Genomic DNA, 24636 nt, shown 5'->3' on the forward strand with positions numbered 1-24636 from the left:
CCTGCCCATGCCCACACCCCTGTATATGAGGGTGACCCATGTCCCTCACCCTCCATGCTCGAACGGAAGACACGTGTGTCCTGAGGGGAGCGCCAGACAGGCATTTCTCCGGCCAGGCAGACCCCTGCAGCACCCGTTAGGCTCCAAAGCCTGTACATTCCCAAGATGCCACTGGTCACTATGCAAATCAGACAGCCCTGGCCACACCCTCTCCGCCGCTGGGCTCTGCTGCTTTCGGTACGTGCAGCTCAGCTTTTTCTTACCCTGAACCAGACTTCCGTTTCAGCAAAAAGGTGGGTTGCAGTGGGTCCGGGATGCCATTTGGAGACAAAGCCTGCGGCCCTGTCAAAGATGACTTCCTGCCGCACACCATGTGGTCAGAAGCCTACGAAAAGAAGCGCACCTCGGAATACAGAATCTCACTTCCTCAAGAGCCTTGCACAAGAGATTTTCCTCCCGCCGAGGAAAGCAACTCAAAGGGAACCTTGCGAAAATCAAATTAGGAGCCAGATTGCGGGATGCTAGGCAAACTGTTTGTCAGAAAAGCAAATTCATTTTGAGAAGCCCTGACCTGCGGGAAGGAAAAGCATTCAAGGGCAGAAGAAGGACTGTTCCCTGACCGGGAATCGAACCCGGGCCGCGGCGGTGAGAGCGCCGAATCCTAACCACTAGACCACCAGGGAACCCACAGCCATACAGCAAAAGTTCCTACACTGCTCTCCTAGTGACAAAGCTCATGGGGGCTGAAAGCATATTTTATTCTACAGCGAATATGAATCAGAACTTGAAAAAACACTCATGATTCCACCAGACTGTTTGTCACTTCCAAGCACAGGCCATCCCCTCCCCCGTGCTACTGAACCGACGAATTCCTGTACAATCGGGATCCCCGGGAAATCACAAGAGGGACACCTAGTGGCCGCTGATAGCTCAAAGACAGCTGGTACACCTTCTCACACCTACCTCGTTATTCAGCTTGCTGGAAGAATACATTGCGAATGACCGATTCAAGAGTGCAAGGGAGAAGAGTGCTCCAAAGTAGATGTATACATCGCAGCCGGGTTTTCCAGCAATTTACCTTTCTGATGAGCTGGTACTGCACTTTACGCCCACATAGAGCACCTGACTGGGTGGGGGACTGCGTGCGCATGAAGGTGGCTGAGGGCAATGGGAGCAAAGCAACCTGGGACACAGGGGACCCAGCCCCTTTCCTCTGCTTTCGTCTATAGGTCGGGGTGCCTTTTTAAGGACCTTCGATTAAAAAAAGCTGAGCTGCGTGGACAAATTACGCACGTCTACGAGGGATCTTCCCTGACCGGGAATCGAACCCGGGCCGCGGCGGTGAAAGCGCCGAATCCTAGCCACTAGACCACCAGGGAGGAGATGCTCTTGTGAGCCTGCCTTGCTCACTTCCTTATTGTGACTAAGCTAACTCCACTGTATAGATTGCCCATAAAGTACGAGTGGGGAAAAGTTAGGTGTCACACAGTGTGTTTGTCATAAGCAATTACCTTTATCCTCCTGCAAAAGCCTTTTTACTCTGCAATCACCTCTTGCTGGACAGCCTGCGCTGGAGCAGCCAGCATGAAAAGGGAGCTGAGTAAGGCAGGGCCTAGGGTCTCACCAGGGTGGCCGAGTGGCTAAGGCGTTGGATTTAAGATCCAATGGACAGTTGTCCGCATGGGTTCGAGCCCCATCCCTGGTATGGGTTTTCAGCGGGTGTGTAGGAACTTGCAGATGCTTTTTTAAAGCATTTTCCTCTGCCCTCCTCACCCTCCCAGTGCCCTTCCTTAACAGTCCCAATTCACGTCTCAGCTGTGGGGTCTGCTGCTACTCTGCACTTAGCATGGATGCTTCCCAAAGCAATGCAGTGCCACCTACGCAGAGCCCCTGCTTAGAGAAATACACCTCCTATGTCTTTTCCCACTGAAGGGAGCAGGAGGAAGTACTTGCTTCCTGGGGAACATGGGCCTGCCAGTGGAATTTGTTAACCCGCCTCTTGCGGATTTCTCCCCTTTCTTTGATTTACACCTGCAGGCTCTCCCTTGCCATCGGAGCAGGATCTGCTGATGCAGGCCCGGCTGGATCAAATGTGCAAAGGCTTGTCCCCAGGCCTCGGGAAAAAATTGAGCAGAGATTCCCGCCTCCGCCTCCGCCTCCTCTTGCCTTCCGAACGGGCTTCCAAACGGGCAATGCCCTGACGGGTCCCCCACGCCCCATCCTGCCCATGCCCACACCCCTGTATATGAGGGTGACCCATGTCCCTCACCCTCCATGCTCGAACGGAAGACACGTGTGTCCTGAGGGGAGCGCCAGACAGGCATTTCTCCGGCCAGGCAGACCCCTGCAGCACCCGTTAAGCTCCAAAGCCTGTACATTCCCAAGATGCCACTGGTCACTATGCAAATCAGACAGCCCTGGCCACACCCTCTCCGCCGCTGGGCTCTGCTGCTTTCGGTACGTGCAGCTCAGCTTTCTATTACCCTGAACCAGACTTCCGTTTCAGCAAAAAGGTGGGTTGCAGTGCGTCCGGGATGCCATTTGGAGATAAAGCCTGCGGCCCTGTCAAAGATGACTTCCTGCCGCACACCATGTGGTCAGAAGCCTACGAAAAGAAGCGCACCTCGGAATACAGAATCTCACTTCCTCAAGAGCCTTGCACAAGAGATTTTCCTCCCGCCGAGGAAAGCAACTCAAAGGGAACCTTGCGAAAATCAAATTAGGAGCCAGATTGCGGGATGCTAGGCAAACTGTTTGTCAGAAAAGCAAATTCATTTTGAGAAGCCCTGACCTGCGGGAAGGAAAAGCATTCAAGGGCAGAAGAAGGACTGTTCCCTGACCGGGAATCGAACCCAGGCCGCGGTGGTGAGAGCGCCGAATCCTAACCACTAGACCACCAGGGAACCCACAGCCATACTGCAAAAGTTCCTACACTGCTCTCCTAGTGACAAAGCTCATGGGGGCTGAAAGCATATTTTATTCTACAGCGAATATGAATCAGAACTTGAAAAAACACTCATGATTCCACCAGACTGTTTGTCACTTCCAAGCACAGGCCATCCCCTCCCCCGTGCTACTGAACCGACGAATTCCTGTACAATCGGGATCCCCGGGAAATCACAAGAGGGACACCTAGTGGCCGCTGATAGCTCAAAGACAGCTGGTACACCTTCTCACACCTACCTCGTTATTCAGCTTGCTGGAAGAATACATTGCGAATGACCGATTCAAGAGTGCAAGGGAGAAGAGTGCTCCAAAGTAGATGTATACATCGCAGCCGGGTTTTCCAGCAATTTACCTTTCTGATGAGCTGGTACTGCACTTTACGCCCACATAGAGCACCTGACTGGGTGGGGGACTGCGTGCGCATGAAGGTGGCTGAGGGCAATGGGAGCAAAGCAACCTGGGACACAGGGGACCCAGCCCCTTTCCTCTGCTTTCGTCTATAGGTCGGGGTGCCTTTTTAAGGACCTTCGATTAAAAAAAGCTGAGCTGCGTGGACAAATTACGCACGTCTACGTCTTAGAGAGATCTTCCCTGACCGGGAATCGAACCCGGGCCGCGGCGGTGAAAGCGCCAAATCCTAGCCACTAGACCACCAGGGAGGAGATGCTCTTGTGAGCCTGCCTTGCTCACTTCCTTATTGTGACTAAGCTAACTCCACTGTATAGATTGCCCATAAAGTACGAGTGGGGAAAAGTTAGGTGTCACACAGTGTGTTTGTCATAAGCAATTACCTTTATCCTCCTGCAAAAGCCTTTTTACTCTGCAATCACCTCTTGCTGGACAGCCTGCGCTGGAGCAGCCAGCATGAAAAGGGAGCTGAGTAAGGCAGGGCCTAGGGTCTCACCAGGGTGGCCGAGTGGTTAAGGCGTTGGACTTAAGATCCAATGGACAGTTGTCCGCATGGGTTCGAGCCCCATCCCTGGTATGGGTTTTCAGCGGGTGTGTAGGAACTTGCAGATGCTTTTGTAAAGCATTTTCCTCTGCCCTCCTCACCCTCCCAGTGCCCTTCCTTAACAGTCCCAATTCACGTCTCAGCTGTGGGGTCTGCTGCTACTCTGCACTTAGCATGGATGCTTCCCAAAGCAATGCAGTGCCACCTACGCAGAGCCCCTGCTTAGAGCAATACACCTCCTATGTCTTTTCCCACTGAAGGGAGCAGGAGGAAGTACTTGCTTCCTGGGGAACATGGGCCTGCCACTGGAATTTGTTAACCCGCCTCTTGCGGATTTCTCCCCTTTCTTTGATTTACACCTGCAGGCTCTCCCTTGCCATCGGAGCAGGATCTGCTGATGCAGGCCCGGCTGGATCAAATGTGCAAAGGCCTGTCCCCAGGCCTCGGGAAAAAATTGAGCAGAGATTCCCACCTCCGCCTCCTCTTGCCTTCCGAACGGGCTTCCAAACGGGCAATGCCCTGACGGGTCCCCCACGCCCCATCCTGCCCATGCCCACACCCCTGTATATGAGGGTGACCCATGTCCCTCACCCTCCATGCTCGAACGGAAGACACGTGTGTCCTGAGGGGAGCGCCAGACAGGCATTTCTCCGGCCAGGCAGACCCCTGCAGCACCCGTTAGGCTCCAAAGCCTGTACATTCCCAAGATGCCACTGGTCACTATGCAAATCAGACAGCCCTGGCCACACCCTCTCCGCCGCTGGGCTCTGCTGCTTTCGGTACGTGCAGCTCAGCTTTTTCTTACCCTGAACCAGACTTCCGTTTCAGCAAAAAGGTGGGTTGCAGTGGGTCCGGGATGCCATTTGGAGACAAAGCCTGCGGCCCTGTCAAAGATGACTTCCTGCCGCACACCATGTGGTCAGAAGCCTACGAAAAGAAGCGCACCTCGGAATACAGAATCTCACTTCCTCAAGAGCCTTGCACAAGAGATTTTCCTCCCGCCGAGGAAAGCAACTCAAAGGGAACCTTGCGAAAATCAAATTAGGAGCCAGATTGCGGGATGCTAGGCAAACTGTTTGTCAGAAAAGCAAATTCATTTTGAGAAGCCCTGACCTGCGGGAAGGAAAAGCATTCAAGGGCAGAAGAAGGACTGTTCCCTGACCGGGAATCGAACCCGGGCCGCGGCGGTGAGAGCGCCGAATCCTAACCACTAGACCACCAGGGAACCCACAGCCATACAGCAAAAGTTCCTACACTGCTCTCCTAGTGACAAAGCTCATGGGGGCTGAAAGCATATTTTATTCTACAGCGAATATGAATCAGAACTTGAAAAAACACTCATGATTCCACCAGACTGTTTGTCACTTCCAAGCACAGGCCATCCCCTCCCCCGTGCTACTGAACCGACGAATTCCTGTACAATCGGGATCCCCGGGAAATCACAAGAGGGACACCTAGTGGCCGCTGATAGCTCAAAGACAGCTGGTACACCTTCTCACACCTACCTCGTTATTCAGCTTGCTGGAAGAATACATTGCGAATGACCGATTCAAGAGTGCAAGGGAGAAGAGTGCTCCAAAGTAGATGTATACATCGCAGCCGGGTTTTCCAGCAATTTACCTTTCTGATGAGCTGGTACTGCACTTTACGCCCACATAGAGCACCTGACTGGGTGGGGGACTGCGTGCGCATGAAGGTGGCTGAGGGCAATGGGAGCAAAGCAACCTGGGACACAGGGGACCCAGCCCCTTTCCTCTGCTTTCGTCTATAGGTCAGGGTGCCTTTTTAAGGACCTTCGATTAAAAAAAGCTGAGCTGCGTGGACAAATTACGCACGTCTACGAGGGATCTTCCCTGACCGGGAATCGAACCCGGGCCGCGGCGGTGAAAGCGCCGAATCCTAGCCACTAGACCACCAGGGAGGAGATGCTCTTGTGAGCCTGCCTTGCTCACTTCCTTATTGTGACTAAGCTAACTCCACTGTATAGATTGCCCATAAAGTACGAGTGGGGAAAAGTTAGGTGTCACACAGTGTGTTTGTCATAAGCAATTACCTTTATCCTCCTGCAAAAGCCTTTTTACTCTGCAATCACCTCTTGCTGGACAGCCTGCGCTGGAGCAGCCAGCATGAAAAGGGAGCTGAGTAAGGCAGGGCCTAGGGTCTCACCAGGGTGGCCGAGTGGTTAAGGCGTTGGACTTAAGATCCAATGGACAGTTGTCCGCATGGGTTCGAGCCCCATCCCTGGTATGGGTTTTCAGCGGGTGTGTAGGAACTTGCAGATGCTTTTTTAAAGCATTTTCCTCTGCCCTCCTCACCCTCCCAGTGCCCTTCCTTAACAGTCCCAATTCACGTCTCAGCTGTGGGGTCTGCTGCTACTCTGCACTTAGCATGGATGCTTCCCAAAGCAATGCAGTGCCACCTACGCAGAGCCCCTGCTTAGAGAAATACACCTCCTATGTCTTTTCCCACTGAAGGGAGCAGGAGGAAGTACTTGCTTCCTGGGGAACATGGGCCTGCCAGTGGAATTTGTTAACCCGCCTCTTGCGGATTTCTCCCCTTTCTTTGATTTACACCTGCAGGCTCTCCCTTGCCATCGGAGCAGGATCTGCTGATGCAGGCCCGGCTGGATCAAATGTGCAAAGGCTTGTCCCCAGGCCTCGGGAAAAAATTGAGCAGAGATTCCCGCCTCCGCCTCCGCCTCCTCTTGCCTTCCGAACGGGCTTCCAAACGGGCAATGCCCTGACGGGTCCCCCACGCCCCATCCTGCCCATGCCCACACCCCTGTATATGAGGGTGACCCATGTCCCTCACCCTCCATGCTCGAACGGAAGACACGTGTGTCCTGAGGGGAGCGCCAGACAGGCATTTCTCCGGCCAGGCAGACCCCTGCAGCACCCGTTAAGCTCCAAAGCCTGTACATTCCCAAGATGCCACTGGTCACTATGCAAATCAGACAGCCCTGGCCACACCCTCTCCGCCGCTGGGCTCTGCTGCTTTCGGTACGTGCAGCTCAGCTTTCTATTACCCTGAACCAGACTTCCGTTTCAGCAAAAAGGTGGGTTGCAGTGCGTCCGGGATGCCATTTGGAGATAAAGCCTGCGGCCCTGTCAAAGATGACTTCCTGCCGCACACCATGTGGTCAGAAGCCTACGAAAAGAAGCGCACCTCGGAATACAGAATCTCACTTCCTCAAGAGCCTTGCACAAGAGATTTTCCTCCCGCCGAGGAAAGCAACTCAAAGGGAACCTTGCGAAAATCAAATTAGGAGCCAGATTGCGGGATGCTAGGCAAACTGTTTGTCAGAAAAGCAAATTCATTTTGAGAAGCCCTGACCTGCGGGAAGGAAAAGCATTCAAGGGCAGAAGAAGGACTGTTCCCTGACCGGGAATCGAACCCAGGCCGCGGTGGTGAGAGCGCCGAATCCTAACCACTAGACCACCAGGGAACCCACAGCCATACTGCAAAAGTTCCTACACTGCTCTCCTAGTGACAAAGCTCATGGGGGCTGAAAGCATATTTTATTCTACAGCGAATATGAATCAGAACTTGAAAAAACACTCATGATTCCACCAGACTGTTTGTCACTTCCAAGCACAGGCCATCCCCTCCCCCGTGCTACTGAACCGACGAATTCCTGTACAATCGGGATCCCCGGGAAATCACAAGAGGGACACCTAGTGGCCGCTGATAGCTCAAAGACAGCTGGTACACCTTCTCACACCTACCTCGTTATTCAGCTTGCTGGAAGAATACATTGCGAATGACCGATTCAAGAGTGCAAGGGAGAAGAGTGCTCCAAAGTAGATGTATACATCGCAGCCGGGTTTTCCAGCAATTTACCTTTCTGATGAGCTGGTACTGCACTTTACGCCCACATAGAGCACCTGACTGGGTGGGGGACTGCGTGCGCATGAAGGTGGCTGAGGGCAATGGGAGCAAAGCAACCTGGGACACAGGGGACCCAGCCCCTTTCCTCTGCTTTCGTCTATAGGTCGGGGTGCCTTTTTAAGGACCTTCGATTAAAAAAAGCTGAGCTGCGTGGACAAATTACGCACGTCTACGTCTTAGAGAGATCTTCCCTGACCGGGAATCGAACCCGGGCCGCGGCGGTGAAAGCGCCAAATCCTAGCCACTAGACCACCAGGGAGGAGATGCTCTTGTGAGCCTGCCTTGCTCACTTCCTTATTGTGACTAAGCTAACTCCACTGTATAGATTGCCCATAAAGTACGAGTGGGGAAAAGTTAGGTGTCACACAGTGTGTTTGTCATAAGCAATTACCTTTATCCTCCTGCAAAAGCCTTTTTACTCTGCAATCACCTCTTGCTGGACAGCCTGCGCTGGAGCAGCCAGCATGAAAAGGGAGCTGAGTAAGGCAGGGCCTAGGGTCTCACCAGGGTGGCCGAGTGGTTAAGGCGTTGGACTTAAGATCCAATGGACAGTTGTCCGCATGGGTTCGAGCCCCATCCCTGGTATGGGTTTTCAGCGGGTGTGTAGGAACTTGCAGATGCTTTTGATAAGCATTTTCCTCTGCCCTCCTCACCCTCCCAGTGCCCTTCCTTAACAGTCCCAATTCACGTCTCAGCTGTGGGGTCTGCTGCTACTCTGCACTTAGCATGGATGCTTCCCAAAGCAATGCAGTGCCACCTACGCAGAGCCCCTGCTTAGAGAAATACACCTCCTATGTCTTTTCCCACTGAAGGGAGCAGGAGGAAGTACTTGCTTCCTGGGGAACATGGGCCTGCCACTGGAATTTGTTAACCCGCCTCTTGCGGATTTCTCCCCTTTCTTTGATTTACACCTGCAGGCTCTCCCTTGCCATCGGAGCAGGATCTGCTGATGCAGGCCCTGCAGGATCAAATGTGCAAAGGCTTGTCCCCAGGCCTCGGGAAAAAATTGAGCAGAGATTCCCACCTCCGCCTCCTCTTGCCTTCCGAACGGGCTTCCAAACGGGCAATGCCCTGACGGGTCCCCCACGCCCCATCCTGCCCATGCCCACACCCCTGTATATGAGGGTGACCCATGTCCCTCACCCTCCATGCTCGAACGAAAGACACGTGTGTCCTGAAGGGAGCGCCAGACAGGCATTTCTCCGGCCAGGCAGACCCCTGCAGCACCCGTTAGGCTCCAAAGCCTGTACATTCCCAAGATGCCACTGGTCACTATGCAAATCAGACAGCCCTGGCCACACCCTCTCCGCCGCTGGGCTCTGCTGCTTTCGGTACGTGCAGCTCAGCTTTTTCTTACCCTGAACCAGACTTCCGTTTCAGCAAAAAGGTGGGTTGCAGTGGGTCCGGGATGCCATTTGGAGACAAAGCCTGCGGCCCTGTCAAAGATGACTTCCTGCCGCACACCATGTGGTCAGAAGCCTACGAAAAGAAGCGCACCTCGGAATACAGAATCTCACTTCCTCAAGAGCCTTGCACAAGAGATTTTCCTCCCGCCGAGGAAAGCAACTCAAAGGGAACCTTGCGAAAATCAAATTAGGAGCCAGATTGCGGGATGCTAGGCAAACTGTTTGTCAGAAAAGCAAATTCATTTTGAGAAGCCCTGACCTGCGGGAAGGAAAAGCATTCAAGGGCAGAAGAAGGACTGTTCCCTGACCGGGAATCGAACCCGGGCCGCGGCGGTGAGAGCGCCGAATCCTAACCACTAGACCACCAGGGAACCCACAGCCATACAGCAAAAGTTCCTACACTGCTCTCCTAGTGACAAAGCTCATGGGGGCTGAAAGCATATTTTATTCTACAGCGAATATGAATCAGAACTTGAAAAAACACTCATGATTCCACCAGACTGTTTGTCACTTCCAAGCACAGGCCATCCCCTCCCCCGTGCTACTGAACCGACGAATTCCTGTACAATCGGGATCCCCGGGAAATCACAAGAGGGACACCTAGTGGCCGCTGATAGCTCAAAGACAGCTGGTACACCTTCTCACACCTACCTCGTTATTCAGCTTGCTGGAAGAATACATTGCGAATGACCGATTCAAGAGTGCAAGGGAGAAGAGTGCTCCAAAGTAGATGTATACATCGCAGCCGGGTTTTCCAGCAATTTACCTTTCTGATGAGCTGGTACTGCACTTTACGCCCACATAGAGCACCTGACTGGGTGGGGGACTGCGTGCGCATGAAGGTGGCTGAGGGCAATGGGAGCAAAGCAACCTGGGACACAGGGGACCCAGCCCCTTTCCTCTGCTTTCGTCTATAGGTCAGGGTGCCTTTTTAAGGACCTTCGATTAAAAAAAGCTGAGCTGCGTGGACAAATTACGCACGTCTACGAGGGATCTTCCCTGACCGGGAATCGAACCCGGGCCGCGGCGGTGAAAGCGCCGAATCCTAGCCACTAGACCACCAGGGAGGAGATGCTCTTGTGAGCCTGCCTTGCTCACTTCCTTATTGTGACTAAGCTAACTCCACTGTATAGATTGCCCATAAAGTACGAGTGGGGAAAAGTTAGGTGTCACACAGTGTGTTTGTCATAAGCAATTACCTTTATCCTCCTGCAAAAGCCTTTTTACTCTGCAATCACCTCTTGCTGGACAGCCTGCGCTGGAGCAGCCAGCATGAAAAGGGAGCTGAGTAAGGCAGGGCCTAGGGTCTCACCAGGGTGGCCGAGTGGTTAAGGCGTTGGACTTAAGATCCAATGGACAGTTGTCCGCATGGGTTCGAGCCCCATCCCTGGTATGGGTTTTCAGCGGGTGTGTAGGAACTTGCAGATGCTTTTTTAAAGCATTTTCCTCTGCCCTCCTCACCCTCCCAGTGCCCTTCCTTAACAGTCCCAATTCACGTCTCAGCTGTGGGGTCTGCTGCTACTCTGCACTTAGCATGGATGCTTCCCAAAGCAATGCAGTGCCACCTACGCAGAGCCCCTGCTTAGAGAAATACACCTCCTATGTCTTTTCCCACTGAAGGGAGCAGGAGGAAGTACTTGCTTCCTGGGGAACATGGGCCTGCCAGTGGAATTTGTTAACCCGCCTCTTGCGGATTTCTCCCCTTTCTTTGATTTACACCTGCAGGCTCTCCCTTGCCATCGGAGCAGGATCTGCTGATGCAGGCCCGGCTGGATCAAATGTGCAAAGGCTTGTCCCCAGGCCTCGGGAAAAAATTGAGCAGAGATTCCCGCCTCCGCCTCCGCCTCCTCTTGCCTTCCGAACGGGCTTCCAAACGGGCAATGCCCTGACGGGTCCCCCACGCCCCATCCTGCCCATGCCCACACCCCTGTATATGAGGGTGACCCATGTCCCTCACCCTCCATGCTCGAACGGAAGACACGTGTGTCCTGAGGGGAGCGCCAGACAGGCATTTCTCCGGCCAGGCAGACCCCTGCAGCACCCGTTAAGCTCCAAAGCCTGTACATTCCCAAGATGCCACTGGTCACTATGCAAATCAGACAGCCCTGGCCACACCCTCTCCGCCGCTGGGCTCTGCTGCTTTCGGTACGTGCAGCTCAGCTTTCTATTACCCTGAACCAGACTTCCGTTTCAGCAAAAAGGTGGGTTGCAGTGCGTCCGGGATGCCATTTGGAGATAAAGCCTGCGGCCCTGTCAAAGAAGACTTCCTGCCGCACACCATGTGGTCAGAAGCCTACGAAAAGAAGCGCACCTCGGAATACAGAATCTCACTTCCTCAAGAGCCTTGCACAAGAGATTTTCCTCCCGCCGAGGAAAGCAACTCAAAGGGAACCTTGCGAAAATCAAATTAGGAGCCAGATTGCGGGATGCTAGGCAAACTGTTTGTCAGAAAAGCAAATTCATTTTGAGAAGCCCTGACCTGCGGGAAGGAAAAGCATTCAAGGGCAGAAGAAGGACTGTTCCCTGACCGGGAATCGAACCCAGGCCGCGGTGGTGAGAGCGCCGAATCCTAACCACTAGACCACCAGGGAACCCACAGCCATACTGCAAAAGTTCCTACACTGCTCTCCTAGTGACAAAGCTCATGGGGGCTGAAAGCATATTTTATTCTACAGCGAATATGAATCAGAACTTGAAAAAACACTCATGATTCCACCAGACTGTTTGTCACTTCCAAGCACAGGCCATCCCCTCCCCCGTGCTACTGAACCGACGAATTCCTGTACAATCGGGATCCCCGGGAAATCACAAGAGGGACACCTAGTGGCCGCTGATAGCTCAAAGACAGCTGGTACACCTTCTCACACCTACCTCGTTATTCAGCTTGCTGGAAGAATACATTGCGAATGACCGATTCAAGAGTGCAAGGGAGAAGAGTGCTCCAAAGTAGATGTATACATCGCAGCCGGGTTTTCCAGCAATTTACCTTTCTGATGAGCTGGTACTGCACTTTACGCCCACATAGAGCACCTGACTGGGTGGGGGACTGCGTGCGCATGAAGGTGGCTGAGGGCAATGGGAGCAAAGCAACCTGGGACACAGGGGACCCAGCCCCTTTCCTCTGCTTTCGTCTATAGGTCGGGGTGCCTTTTTAAGGACCTTCGATTAAAAAAAGCTGAGCTGCGTGGACAAATTACGCACGTCTACGTCTTAGAGAGATCTTCCCTGACCGGGAATCGAACCCGGGCCGCGGCGGTGAAAGCGCCAAATCCTAGCCACTAGACCACCAGGGAGGAGATGCTCTTGTGAGCCTGCCTTGCTCACTTCCTTATTGTGACTAAGCTAACTCCACTGTATAGATTGCCCATAAAGTACGAGTGGGGAAAAGTTAGGTGTCACACAGTGTGTTTGTCATAAGCAATTACCTTTATCCTCCTGCAAAAGCCTTTTTACTCTGCAATCACCTCTTGCTGGACAGCCTGCGCTGGAGCAGCCAGCATGAAAAGGGAGCTGAGTAAGGCAGGGCCTAGGGTCTCACCAGGGTGGCCGAGTGGTTAAGGCGTTGGACTTAAGATCCAATGGACAGTTGTCCGCATGGGTTCGAGCCCCATCCCTGGTATGGGTTTTCAGCGGGTGTGTAGGAACTTGCAGATGCTTTTTTAAAGCATTTTCCTCTGCCCTCCTCACCCTCCCAGTGCCCTTCCTTAACAGTCCCAATTCACGTCTCAGCTGTTGGGTCTGCTGCTACTCTGCACTTAGCATGGATGCTTCCCAAAGCAATGCAGTGCCACCTACGCAGAGCCCCTGCTTAGAGAAATACACCTCCTATGTCTTTTCCCACTGAAGGGAGCAGGAGGAAGTACTTGCTTCCTGGGGAACATGGGCCTGCCACTGGAATTTGTTAACCCGCCTCTTGCGGATTTCTCCCCTTTCTTTGATTTACACCTGCAGGCTCTCCCTTGCCATCGGAGCAGGATCTGCTGATGCAGGCCCGGCTGGATCAAATGTGCAAAGGCTTGTCCCCAGGCCTCGGGAAAAAATTGAGCAGAGATTCCCGCCTCCGCCTCCGCCTCCTCTTGCCTTCCAAACGGGCTTCCAAACGGGCAATGCCCTGACGGGTCCCCCACGCCCCATCCTGCCCATGCCCACACCCCTGTATATGAGGGTGACCCATGTCCCTCACCCTCCATGCTCGAACGGAAGACACGTGTGTCCTGAGGGGAGCGCCAGACAGGCATTTCTCCGGCCAGGCAGACCCCTGCAGCACCCGTTAGGCTCCAAAGCCTGTACATTCCCAAGATGCCACTGGTCACTATGCAAATCAGACAGCCCTGGCCACACACTCTCCGCCGCTGGGCTCTGCTGCTTTCGGTACGTGCAGCTCAGCTTTTTCTTACCCTGAACCAGACTTCCGTTTCAGCAAAAAGGTGGGTTGCAGTGGGTCCGGGATGCCATTTGGAGACAAAGCCTGCGGCCCTGTCAAAGATGACTTCCTGCCGCACACCATGTGGTCAGAAGCCTACGAAAAGAAGCGCACCTCGGAATACAGAATCTCACTTCCTCAAGAGCCTTGCACAAGAGATTTTCCTCCCGCCGAGGAAAGCAACTCAAAGGGAACCTTGCGAAAATCAAATTAGGAGCCAGATTGCGGGATGCTAGGCAAACTGTTTGTCAGAAAAGCAAATTCATTTTGAGAAGCCCTGACCTGCGGGAAGGAAAAGCATTCAAGGGCAGAAGAAGGACTGTTCCCTGACCGGGAATCGAACCTGGGCCGCGGCGGTGAGAGCGCCGAATCCTAACCACTAGACCACCAGGGAACCCACAGCCATACAGCAAAAGTTCCTACACTGCTCTCCTAGTGACAAAGCTCATGGGGGCTGAAAGCATATTTTATTCTACAGCGAATATGAATCAGAACTTGAAAAAACACTCATGATTCCACCAGACTGTTTGTCACTTCCAAGCACAGGCCATCCCCTCCCCCGTGCTACTGAACCGACGAATTCCTGTACAATCGGGATCCCCGGGAAATCACAAGAGGGACACCTAGTGGCCGCTGATAGCTCAAAGACAGCTGGTACACCTTCTCACACCTACCTCGTTATTCAGCTTGCTGGAAGAATACATTGCGAATGACCGATTCAAGAGTGCAAGGGAGAAGAGTGCTCCAAAGTAGATGTATACATCGCAGCCGGGTTTTCCAGCAATTTACCTTTCTGATGAGCTGGTACTGCACTTTACGCCCACATAGAGCACCTGACTGGGTGGGGGACTGCGTGCGCATGAAGGTGGCTGAGGGCAATGGGAGCAAAGCAACCTGGGACACAGGGGACCCAGCCCCTTTCCTCTGCTTTCGTCTATAGGTCGGGGTGCCTTTTTAAGGACCTTCGATTAAAAAAAGCTGAGCTGCGTGGACAAATTACGCACGTCTACGTCTTAGAGGGATCTTCCCTGACCGGGAATCGAACCCGGGCCGCGGCGGTGAAAGCGCCGAATCCTAGCCACTTGACCACCAGGGAGGAGATGCTCTTGTGAGCCTGCCTTGCTCACTTCCTTATTGTGACTAAGCTAACTCCACTGTATAGATTGCCCATAAAGTACGAGTGGGGAAAAGTTAGGTGTCACACAGTGTGTTTGTCATAAGCAATTACCTTTATCCTCCTGCAAAAGCCTTTTTACTCTGCAATCACCTCTTGCTGGACAGCCTGCGCTGGAGCAGCCAGCATGAAAAGGGAGCTGAGTAAGGCAGGGCCTAGGGTCTCACCAGGGTGGCCGAGTGGTTAAGGCGTTGGACTTAAGATCCAATGGACAGTTGTCCGCATGGGTTCGAGCCCCATCCCTGGTATGGGTTTTCAGCGGGTGTGTAGGAACTTGCAGATGCTTTTTTAAAGCATTTTCCTCTGCCCTCCTCACCCTCCCAGTGCCCTTCCTTAACAGTCCCAATTCACGTCTCAGCTGTGGGGTCTGCTGCTACTCTGCACTTAGCATGGATGCTTCCCAAAGCAATGCAGTGCCACCTACGCAGAGCCCCTGCTTAGAGAAATACACCTCCTATGTCTTTTCCCACTGAAGGGAGCAGGAGGAAGTACTTGCTTCCTGGGGAACATGGGCCTGCCACTGGAATTTGTTAACCCGCCTCTTGCGGATTTCTCCCCTTTCTTTGATTTACACCTGCAGGCTCTCCCTTGCCATCGGAGCAGGATCTGCTGATGCAGGCCCGGCTGGATCAAATGTGCAAAGGCTTGTCCCCAGGCCTCGGGAAAAAATTGAGCAGAGATTCCCGCCTCCGCCTCCGCCTCCTCTTGCCTTCCGAACGGGCTTCCAAACGGGCAATGCCCTGACGGGTCCCCCACGCCCCATCCTGCCCATGCCCACACCCCTGTATATGAGGGTGACCCATGTCCCTCACCCTCCATGCTCGAACGGAAGACACGTGTGTCCTGAGGGGAGCGCCAGACAGGCATTTCTCCGGCCAGGCAGACCCCTGCAGCACCCGTTAGGCTCCAAAGCCTGTACATTCCCAAGATGCCACTGGTCACTATGCAAATCAGACAGCCCTGGCCACACCCTCTCCGCCGCTGGGCTCTGCTGCTTTCGGTACGTGCAGCTCAGCTTTTTCTTACCCTGAACCAGACTTCCGTTTCAGCAAAAAGGTGGGTTGCAGTGGGTCCGGGATGCCATTTGGAGACAAAGCCTGCGGCCCTGTCAAAGATGACTTCCTGCCGCACACCATGTGGTCAGAAGCCTACGAAAAGAAGCGCACCTCGGAATACAGAATCTCACTTCCTCAAGAGCCTTGCACAAGAGATTTTCCTCCCGCCGAGGAAAGCAACTCAAAGGGAACCTTGCGAAAATCAAATTAGGAGCCAGATTGCGGGATGCTAGGCAAACTGTTTGTCAGAAAAGCAAATTCATTTTGAGAAGCCCTGACCTGCGGGAAGGAAAAGCATTCAAGGGCAGAAGAAGGACTGTTCCCTGACCGGGAATCGAACCCGGGCCGCGGCGGTGAGAGCGCCGAATCCTAACCACTAGACCACCAGGGAACCCACAGCCATACAGCAAAAGTTCCTACACTGCTCTCCTAGTGACAAAGCTCATGGGGGCTGAAAGCATATTTTATTCTACAGCGAATATGAATCAGAACTTGAAAAAACACTCATGATTCCACCAGACTGTTTGTCACTTCCAAGCACAGGCCATCCCCTCCCCCGTGCTACTGAACCGACGAATTCCTGTACAATCGGGATCCCCGGGAAATCACAAGAGGGACACCTAGTGGCCGCTGATAGCTCAAAGACAGCTGGTACACCTTCTCACACCTACCTCGTTATTCAGCTTGCTGGAAGAATACATTGCGAATGACCGATTCAAGAGTGCAAGGGAGAAGAGTGCTCCAAAGTAGATGTATACATCGCAGCCGGGTTTTCCAGCAATTTACCTTTCTGATGAGCTGGTACTGCACTTTACGCCCACATAGAGCACCTGACTGGGTGGGGGACTGCGTGCGCATGAAGGTGGCTGAGGGCAATGGGAGCAAAGCAACCTGGGACACAGGGGACCCAGCCCCTTTCCTCTGCTTTCGTCTATAGGTCAGGGTGCCTTTTTAAGGACCTTCGATTAAAAAAAGCTGAGCTGCGTGGACAAATTACGCACGTCTACGAGGGATCTTCCCTGACCGGGAATCGAACCCGGGCCGCGGCGGTGAAAGCGCCGAATCCTAGCCACTAGACCACCAGGGAGGAGATGCTCTTGTGAGCCTGCCTTGCTCACTTCCTTATTGTGACTAAGCTAACTCCACTGTATAGATTGCCCATAAAGTACGAGTGGGGAAAAGTTAGGTGTCACACAGTGTGTTTGTCATAAGCAATTACCTTTATCCTCCTGCAAAAGCCTTTTTACTCTGCAATCACCTCTTGCTGGACAGCCTGCGCTGGAGCAGCCAGCATGAAAAGGGAGCTGAGTAAGGCAGGGCCTAGGGTCTCACCAGGGTGGCCGAGTGGTTAAGGCGTTGGACTTAAGATCCAATGGACAGTTGTCCGCATGGGTTCGAGCCCCATCCCTGGTATGGGTTTTCAGCGGGTGTGTAGGAACTTGCAGATGCTTTTTTAAAGCATTTTCCTCTGCCCTCCTCACCCTCCCAGTGCCCTTCCTTAACAGTCCCAATTCACGTCTCAGCTGTGGGGTCTGCTGCTACTCTGCACTTAGCATGGATGCTTCCCAAAGCAATGCAGTGCCACCTACGCAGAGCCCCTGCTTAGAGAAATACACCTCCTATGTCTTTTCCCACTGAAGGGAGCAGGAGGAAGTACTTGCTTCCTGGGGAACATGGGCATGCCAGTGGAATTTGTTAACCCGCCTCTTGCGGATTTCTCCCCTTTCTTTGATTTACACCTGCAGGCTCTCCCTTGCCATCGGAGCAGGATCTGCTGATGCAGGCCCGGCTGGATCAAATGTGCAAAGGCTTGTCCCCAGGCCTCGGGAAAAAATTGAGCAGAGATTCCCGCCTCCGCCTCCGCCTCCTCTTGCCTTCCGAACGGGCTTCCAAACGGGCAATGCCCTGACGGGTCCCCCACGCCCCATCCTGCCCATGCCCACACCCCTGTATATGAGGGTGACCCATGTCCCTCACCCTCCATGCTCGAACGGAAGACACGTGTGTCCTGAGGGGAGCGCCAGACAGGCATTTCTCCGGCCAGGCAGACCCCTGCAGCACCCGTTAAGCTCCAAAGCCTGTACATTCCCAAGATGCCACTGGTCACTATGCAAATCAGACAGCCCTGGCCACACCCTCTCCGCCGCTGGGCTCTGCTGCTTTCGGTACGTGCAGCTCAGCTTTCTATTACCCTGAACCAGACTTCCGTTTCAGCAAAAAGGTGGGTTGCAGTGCGTCCGGGATGCCATTTGGAGATAAAGCCTGCGGCCCTGTCAAAGATGACTTCCTGCCGCACACCATGTGGTCAGAAGCCTACGAAAAGAAGCGCACCTCGGAATACAGAATCTCACTTCCTCAAGAGCCTTGCACAAGAGATTTTCCTCCCGCCGAGGAAAGCAACTCAAAGGGAACCTTGCGAAAATCAAATTAGGAGCCAGATTGCGGGATGCTAGGCAAACTGTTTGTCAGAAAAGCAAATTCATTTTGAGAAGCCCTGACCTGCGGGAAGGAAAAGCATTCAAGGGCAGAAGAAGGACTGTTCTCTGACCGGGAATCGAACCCAGGATGCGGTGGTGAGAGCGCCGAATCATAACCACTAGACCACCAGGGAACCCACAGCCATACTGCAAAAGTTCCTACACTGCTCTCCTAGTGACAAAGCTCATGGGGGCTGAAAGCATATTTTATTCTACAGCGAATATGAATCAGAACTTGAAAAAACACTCATGATTCCACCAGACTGTTTGTCACTTCCAAGCACAGGCCATCCCCTCCCCCGTGCTACTGAACCGACGAATTCCTGTACAATCGGGATCCCCGGGAAATCACAAGAGGGACACCTAGTGGCCGCTGATAGCTCAAAGACAGCTGGTACACCTTCTCACACCTACCTCGTTATTCAGCTTGCTGGAAGAATACATTGCGAATGACCGATTCAAGAGTGCAAGGGAGAAGAGTGCTCCAAAGTAGATGTATACATCGCAGCCGGGTTTTCCAGCAATTTACCTTTCTGATGAGCTGGTACTGCACTTTACGCCCACATAGAGCACCTGACTGGGTGGGGGACTGCGTGCGCATGAAGGTGGCTGAGGGCAATGGGAGCAAAGCAACCTGGGACACAGGGGACCCAGCCCCTTTCCTCTGCTTTCGTCTATAGGTCGGGGTGCCTTTTTAAGGACCTTCGATTAAAAAAAGCTGAGCTGCGTGGACAAATTACGCACGTCTACGTCTTAGAGAGATCTTCCCTGACCGGGAATCGAACCCGGGCCGCGGCGGTGAAAGCGCCAAATCCTAGCCACTAGACCACCAGGGAGGAGATGCTCTTGTGAGCCTGCCTTGCTCACTTCCTTATTGTGACTAAGCTAACTCCACTGTATAGATTGCCCATAAAGTACGAGTGGGGAAAAGTTAGGTGTCACACAGTGTGTTTGTCATAAGCAATTACCTTTATCCTCCTGCAAAAGCCTTTTTACTCTGCAATCACCTCTTGCTGGACAGCCTGCGCTGGAGCAGCCAGCATGAAAAGGGAGCTGAGTAAGGCAGGGCCTAGGGTCTCACCAGGGTGGCCGAGTGGTTAAGGCGTTGGACTTAAGATCCAATGGACAGTTGTCCGCATGGGTTCGAGCCCCATCCCTGGTATGGGTTTTCAGCGGGTGTGTAGGAACTTGCAGATGCTTTTGTAAAGCATTTTCCTCTGCCCTCCTCACCCTCCCAGTGCCCTTCCTTAACAGTCCCAATTCACGTCTCAGCTGTGGGGTCTGCTGCTACTCTGCACTTAGCATGGATGCTTCCCAAAGCAATGCAGTGCCACCTACGCAGAGCCCCTGCTTAGAGCAATACACCTCCTATGTCTTTTCCCACTGAAGGGAGCAGGAGGAAGTACTTGCTTCCTGGGGAACATGGGCCTGCCACTGGAATTTGTTAACCCGCCTCTTGCGGATTTCTCCCCTTTCTTTGATTTACACCTGCAGGCTCTCCCTTGCCATCGGAGCAGGATCTGCTGATGCAGGCCCGGCTGGATCAAATGTGCAAAGGCCTGTCCCCAGGCCTCGGGAAAAAATTGAGCAGAGATTCCCACCTCCGCCTCCTCTTGCCTTCCGAACGGGCTTCCAAACGGGCAATGCCCTGACGGGTCCCCCACGCCCCATCCTGCCCATGCCCACACCCCTGTATATGAGGGTGACCCATGTCCCTCACCCTCCATGCTCGAACGGAAGACACGTGTGTCCTGAGGGGAGCGCCAGACAGGCATTTCTCCGGCCAGGCAGACCCCTGCAGCACCCGTTAGGCTCCAAAGCCTGTACATTCCCAAGATGCCACTGGTCACTATGCAAATCAGACAGCCCTGGCCACACCCTCTCCGCCGCTGGGCTCTGCTGCTTTCGGTACGTGCAGCTCAGCTTTTTCTTACCCTGAACCAGACTTCCGTTTCAGCAAAAAGGTGGGTTGCAGTGGGTCCGGGATGCCATTTGGAGACAAAGCCTGCGGCCCTGTCAAAGATGACTTCCTGCCGCACACCATGTGGTCAGAAGCCTACGAAAAGAAGCGCACCTCGGAATACAGAATCTCACTTCCTCAAGAGCCTTGCACAAGAGATTTTCCTCCCGCCGAGGAAAGCAACTCAAAGGGAACCTTGCGAAAATCAAATTAGGAGCCAGATTGCGGGATGCTAGGCAAACTGTTTGTCAGAAAAGCAAATTCATTTTGAGAAGCCCTGACCTGCGGGAAGGAAAAGCATTCAAGGGCAGAAGAAGGACTGTTCCCTGACCGGGAATCGAACCCGGGCCGCGGCGGTGAGAGCGCCGAATCCTAACCACTAGACCACCAGGGAACCCACAGCCATACAGCAAAAGTTCCTACACTGCTCTCCTAGTGACAAAGCTCATGGGGGCTGAAAGCATATTTTATTCTACAGCGAATATGAATCAGAACTTGAAAAAACACTCATGATTCCACCAGACTGTTTGTCACTTCCAAGCACAGGCCATCCCCTCCCCCGTGCTACTGAACCGACGAATTCCTGTACAATCGGGATCCCCGGGAAATCACAAGAGGGACACCTAGTGGCCGCTGATAGCTCAAAGACAGCTGGTACACCTTCTCACACCTACCTCGTTATTCAGCTTGCTGGAAGAATACATTGCGAATGACCGATTCAAGAGTGCAAGGGAGAAGAGTGCTCCAAAGTAGATGTATACATCGCAGCCGGGTTTTCCAGCAATTTACCTTTCTGATGAGCTGGTACTGCACTTTACGCCCACATAGAGCACCTGACTGGGTGGGGGACTGCGTGCGCATGAAGGTGGCTGAGGGCAATGGGAGCAAAGCAACCTGGGACACAGGGGACCCAGCCCCTTTCCTCTGCTTTCGTCTATAGGTCAGGGTGCCTTTTTAAGGACCTTCGATTAAAAAAAGCTGAGCTGCGTGGACAAATTACGCACGTCTACGAGGGATCTTCCCTGACCGGGAATCGAACCCGGGCCGCGGCGGTGAAAGCGCCGAATCCTAGCCACTAGACCACCAGGGAGGAGATGCTCTTGTGAGCCTGCCTTGCTCACTTCCTTATTGTGACTAAGCTAACTCCACTGTATAGATTGCCCATAAAGTACGAGTGGGGAAAAGTTAGGTGTCACACAGTGTGTTTGTCATAAGCAATTACCTTTATCCTCCTGCAAAAGCCTTTTTACTCTGCAATCACCTCTTGCTGGACAGCCTGCGCTGGAGCAGCCAGCATGAAAAGGGAGCTGAGTAAGGCAGGGCCTAGGGTCTCACCAGGGTGGCCGAGTGGTTAAGGCGTTGGACTTAAGATCCAATGGACAGTTGTCCGCATGGGTTCGAGCCCCATCCCTGGTATGGGTTTTCAGCGGGTGTGTAGGAACTTGCAGATGCTTTTTTAAAGCATTTTCCTCTGCCCTCCTCACCCTCCCAGTGCCCTTCCTTAACAGTCCCAATTCACGTCTCAGCTGTGGGGTCTGCTGCTACTCTGCACTTAGCATGGATGCTTCCCAAAGCAATGCAGTGCCACCTACGCAGAGCCCCTGCTTAGAGAAATACACCTCCTATGTCTTTTCCCACTGAAGGGAGCAGGAGGAAGTACTTGCTTCCTGGGGAACATGGGCCTGCCAGTGGAATTTGTTAACCCGCCTCTTGCGGATTTCTCCCCTTTCTTTGATTTACACCTGCAGGCTCTCCCTTGCCATCGGAGCAGGATCTGCTGATGCAGGCCCGGCTGGATCAAATGTGCAAAGGCTTGTCCCCAGGCCTCGGGAAAAAATTGAGCAGAGATTCCCGCCTCCGCCTCCGCCTCCTCTTGCCTTCCGAACGGGCTTCCAAACGGGCAATGCCCTGACGGGTCCCCCACGCCCCATCCTGCCCATGCCCACACCCCTGTATATGAGGGTGACCCATGTCCCTCACCCTCCATGCTCGAACGGAAGACACGTGTGTCCTGAGGGGAGCGCCAGACAGGCATTTCTCCGGCCAGGCAGACCCCTGCAGCACCCGTTAAGCTCCAAAGCCTGTACATTCCCAAGATGCCACTGGTCACTATGCAAATCAGACAGCCCTGGCCACACCCTCTCCGCCGCTGGGCTCTGCTGCTTTCGGTACGTGCAGCTCAGCTTTCTATTACCCTGAACCAGACTTCCGTTTCAGCAAAAAGGTGGGTTGCAGTGCGTCCGGGATGCCATTTGGAGATAAAGCCTGCGGCCCTGTCAAAGATGACTTCCTGCCGCACACCATGTGGTCAGAAGCCTACGAAAAGAAGCGCACCTCGGAATACAGAATCTCACTTCCTCAAGAGCCTTGCACAAGAGATTTTCCTCCCGCCGAGGAAAGCAACTCAAAGGGAACCTTGCGAAAATCAAATTAGGAGCCAGATTGCGGGATGCTAGGCAAACTGTTTGTCAGAAAAGCAAATTCATTTTGAGAAGCCCTGACCTGCGGGAAGGAAAAGCATTCAAGGGCAGAAGAAGGACTGTTCCCTGACCGGGAATCAAACCCAGGCCGCGGTGGTGAGAGCGCCGAATCCTAACCACTAGACCACCAGGGAACCCACAGCCATACTGCAAAAGTTCCTACACTGCTCTCCTAGTGACAAAGCTCATGGGGGCTGAAAGCATATTTTATTCTACAGCGAATATGAATCAGAACTTGAAAAAACACTCATGATTCCACCAGACTGTTTGTCACTTCCAAGCACAGGCCATCCCCTCCCCCGTGCTACTGAACCGACGAATTCCTGTACAATCGGGATCCCCGGGAAATCACAAGAGGGACACCTAGTGGCCGCTGATAGCTCAAAGACAGCTGGTACACCTTCTCACACCTACCTCGTTATTCAGCTTGCTGGAAGAATACATTGCGAATGACCGATTCAAGAGTGCAAGGGAGAAGAGTGCTCCAAAGTAGATGTATACATCGCAGCCGGGTTTTCCAGCAATTTACCTTTCTGATGAGCTGGTACTGCACTTTACGCCCACATAGAGCACCTGACTGGGTGGGGGACTGCGTGCGCATGAAGGTGGCTGAGGGCAATGGGAGCAAAGCAACCTGGGACACAGGGGACCCAGCCCCTTTCCTCTGCTTTCGTCTATAGGTCGGGGTGCCTTTTTAAGGACCTTCGATTAAAAAAAGCTGAGCTGCGTGGACAAATTACGCACGTCTACGTCTTAGAGAGATCTTCCCTGACCGGGAATCGAACCCGGGCCGCGGCGGTGAAAGCGCCAAATCCTAGCCACTAGACCACCAGGGAGGAGATGCTCTTGTGAGCCTGCCTTGCTCACTTCCTTATTGTGACTAAGCTAACTCCACTGTATAGATTGCCCATAAAGTACGAGTGGGGAAAAGTTAGGTGTCACACAGTGTGTTTGTCATAAGCAATTACCTTTATCCTCCTGCAAAAGCCTTTTTACTCTGCAATCACCTCTTGCTGGACAGCCTGCGCTGGAGCAGCCAGCATGAAAAGGGAGCTGAGTAAGGCAGGGCCTAGGGTCTCACCAGGGTGGCCGAGTGGTTAAGGCGTTGGACTTAAGATCCAATGGACAGTTGTCCGCATGGGTTCGAGCCCCATCCCTGGTATGGGTTTTCAGCGGGTGTGTAGGAACTTGCAGATGCTTTTGTAAAGCATTTTCCTCTGCCCTCCTCACCCTCCCAGTGCCCTTCCTTAACAGTCCCAATTCACGTCTCAGCTGTGGGGTCTGCTGCTACTCTGCACTTAGCATGGATGCTTCCCAAAGCAATGCAGTGCCACCTACGCAGAGCCCCTGCTTAGAGAAATACACCTCCTATGTCTTTTCCCACTGAAGGGAGCAGGAGGAAGTACTTGCTTCCTGGGGAACATGGGCCTGCCACTGGAATTTGTTAACCCGCCTCTTGCGGATTTCTCCCCTTTCTTTGATTTACACCTGCAGGCTCTCCCTTGCCATCGGAGCAGGATCTGCTGATGCAGGCCCGGCAGGATCAAATGTGCAAAGGCTTGTCCCCAGGCCTCGGGAAAAAATTGAGCAGAGATTCCCACCTCCGCCTCCTCTTGCCTTCCGAACGGGCTTCCAAACGGGCAATGCCCTGACGGGTCCCCCACGCCCCATCCTGCCCATGCCCACACCCCTGTATATGAGGGTGACCCATGTCCCTCACCCTCCATGCTCGAACGGAAGACACGTGTGTCCTGAGGGGAGCGCCAGACAGGCATTTCTCCGGCCAGGCAGACCCCTGCAGCACCCGTTAGGCTCCAAAGCCTGTACATTCCCAAGATGCCACTGGTCACTATGCAAATCAGACAGCCCTGGCCA

General features: G+C 53.4%; 15 non-coding genes across 15 annotated transcripts; 10 read left to right on the forward strand and 5 right to left on the reverse strand.

The window, feature by feature from the left end:
- Nucleotides 1-611: 611 nt before the first annotated feature.
- TRNAE-CUC (transfer RNA glutamic acid (anticodon CUC)) lies at nt 612-683 on the reverse strand. Its single transcript has one exon. It is a non-coding gene; the product is annotated as a tRNA-Glu (tRNA).
- Nucleotides 684-3848: 3165 nt separating this feature from the next.
- TRNAL-UAA (transfer RNA leucine (anticodon UAA)) lies at nt 3849-3931 on the forward strand. The gene has a single exon. It is a non-coding gene; the product is annotated as a tRNA-Leu (tRNA).
- Nucleotides 3932-5051: 1120 nt separating this feature from the next.
- TRNAE-CUC (transfer RNA glutamic acid (anticodon CUC)) lies at nt 5052-5123 on the reverse strand. Its single transcript has one exon. It is a non-coding gene; the product is annotated as a tRNA-Glu (tRNA).
- Nucleotides 5124-6062: 939 nt separating this feature from the next.
- On the forward strand, nt 6063-6145 carry TRNAL-UAA (transfer RNA leucine (anticodon UAA)). The gene has a single exon. It is a non-coding gene; the product is annotated as a tRNA-Leu (tRNA).
- Nucleotides 6146-8288: 2143 nt separating this feature from the next.
- Nucleotides 8289-8371, forward strand: TRNAL-UAA (transfer RNA leucine (anticodon UAA)). Its single transcript has one exon. It is a non-coding gene; the product is annotated as a tRNA-Leu (tRNA).
- Nucleotides 8372-9491: 1120 nt separating this feature from the next.
- TRNAE-CUC (transfer RNA glutamic acid (anticodon CUC)) lies at nt 9492-9563 on the reverse strand. The gene has a single exon. It is a non-coding gene; the product is annotated as a tRNA-Glu (tRNA).
- Nucleotides 9564-10502: 939 nt separating this feature from the next.
- Nucleotides 10503-10585, forward strand: TRNAL-UAA (transfer RNA leucine (anticodon UAA)). Its single transcript has one exon. It is a non-coding gene; the product is annotated as a tRNA-Leu (tRNA).
- Nucleotides 10586-12728: 2143 nt separating this feature from the next.
- On the forward strand, nt 12729-12811 carry TRNAL-UAA (transfer RNA leucine (anticodon UAA)). The gene has a single exon. It is a non-coding gene; the product is annotated as a tRNA-Leu (tRNA).
- A 2143-nt stretch (nt 12812-14954) lies between these two features.
- On the forward strand, nt 14955-15037 carry TRNAL-UAA (transfer RNA leucine (anticodon UAA)). Its single transcript has one exon. It is a non-coding gene; the product is annotated as a tRNA-Leu (tRNA).
- A 1126-nt stretch (nt 15038-16163) lies between these two features.
- On the reverse strand, nt 16164-16235 carry TRNAE-CUC (transfer RNA glutamic acid (anticodon CUC)). The gene has a single exon. It is a non-coding gene; the product is annotated as a tRNA-Glu (tRNA).
- Nucleotides 16236-17174: 939 nt separating this feature from the next.
- On the forward strand, nt 17175-17257 carry TRNAL-UAA (transfer RNA leucine (anticodon UAA)). The gene has a single exon. It is a non-coding gene; the product is annotated as a tRNA-Leu (tRNA).
- Nucleotides 17258-19400: 2143 nt separating this feature from the next.
- TRNAL-UAA (transfer RNA leucine (anticodon UAA)) lies at nt 19401-19483 on the forward strand. Its single transcript has one exon. It is a non-coding gene; the product is annotated as a tRNA-Leu (tRNA).
- A 1120-nt stretch (nt 19484-20603) lies between these two features.
- TRNAE-CUC (transfer RNA glutamic acid (anticodon CUC)) lies at nt 20604-20675 on the reverse strand. Its single transcript has one exon. It is a non-coding gene; the product is annotated as a tRNA-Glu (tRNA).
- A 939-nt stretch (nt 20676-21614) lies between these two features.
- TRNAL-UAA (transfer RNA leucine (anticodon UAA)) lies at nt 21615-21697 on the forward strand. Its single transcript has one exon. It is a non-coding gene; the product is annotated as a tRNA-Leu (tRNA).
- Nucleotides 21698-23840: 2143 nt separating this feature from the next.
- TRNAL-UAA (transfer RNA leucine (anticodon UAA)) lies at nt 23841-23923 on the forward strand. The gene has a single exon. It is a non-coding gene; the product is annotated as a tRNA-Leu (tRNA).
- The last annotated feature ends 713 nt before the right edge of the window (nt 23924-24636 follow it).

The sequence above is a fragment of the Triturus cristatus genome, chromosome 5_2 (assembly GCF_964204655.1).
Source record: "Triturus cristatus chromosome 5_2, aTriCri1.1, whole genome shotgun sequence".
Classification (NCBI taxonomy): Eukaryota; Metazoa; Chordata; class Amphibia; order Caudata; family Salamandridae; genus Triturus; species Triturus cristatus.